We start from the raw sequence: 1,187 nt of genomic DNA on the forward strand, positions 1-1,187 counted from the left end.
GGCAGATACCCGAAGATAGCACTGCTTAGAGGAGTGCACAGAATAAGATGAAGAGGAAGGTCCAAAATACGCTGCATAAACACCATAAAGGAAGTCGGTGGAATCTTGGGTATGACAATAACACAAGCATATAGGACTACTGAGGACAGGAACAACTGGAGAACTGCCGTAAACTGGCTGCCCATACATGCTTAAGCATTGCCAGGGTATAAATGATGTTGATGATATATCTTTAGTGCAGTAATTTACTGCTTTGATGACTGAATCTTTGTGATGTGTTTGAAATTAGGAATTATGGGTTTTTTGTTTTATTTGAGACTTTTGTGTCTTTAGGGGCATTTTAAGTATCCATAAGAAATTTATAAATATTTTTTCTTTTAATATAGAAAATACCACTGGGATATTGATAAAGTCTGCAGTGTATCTGTGGATAGACTGAGCAATGATGTAGCCTGCCAGTCATTCTAGTTTCCTATCACATATATTTAATTAAAATCCTAGCTATTCTGCTATAGTCTAAACTGGTGTGTACTTGGGAACCCATTGGTTAGGAGCCCTAATGAGTTATAGCAGAGTTTGCAAACACTGCCCATTTCGCCACATGTAGAGAACAGCAAAAGCAGCACTCAAACTCATCACAAGGACAGCTACCTGATGTTGAATAAAGCTGTCTTGTCACTTTAAATTTTCCTGCCTCCAGAACTGTGAAAAATAAATGTTATTGCCTGTGAGCTACCCAGTGATGGCAGTTTAGCTGTGCCGTGTACTGCAATGTCCCCAGATACCTTTTCATTAATTTTTCTGTACTTCATTTAAAGTTTTGAAATTTCTGGCTTAGAAAACTCTCAATTGGTTGTTTGTTCTTAAGTGTCAACTATTTTCATGATTTTATAAAAGGGATTTGCTTCCTTAGATTTCCTTTAATTCAAAAGGAAAGAGACAATTGAGTCTCTTTTTATTAAAATACATGTTATTTTTATAATGACATTTTCAACTTGAAACTTCCCTTTTTATTAGTTCTAATAGTTTTCTTAGGCTTCTGAAAGGTCTTTTACATATTAGATTATATAATATACATGAAGGGACAATTTTATTATGCGCTTCTTGATTTAAAAAATATTTTAGTAGGTCCCATTTATTCAATGTTGCCCTTAATGTCTGTGCTGCTGGGGTTACACATAGGAAGC

This window comes from Microtus ochrogaster, assembly GCF_000317375.1.
Source record: "Microtus ochrogaster isolate Prairie Vole_2 chromosome 14 unlocalized genomic scaffold, MicOch1.0 chr14_random_1, whole genome shotgun sequence".
In the NCBI taxonomy this organism is placed as follows: domain Eukaryota; kingdom Metazoa; phylum Chordata; class Mammalia; order Rodentia; family Cricetidae; genus Microtus; species Microtus ochrogaster.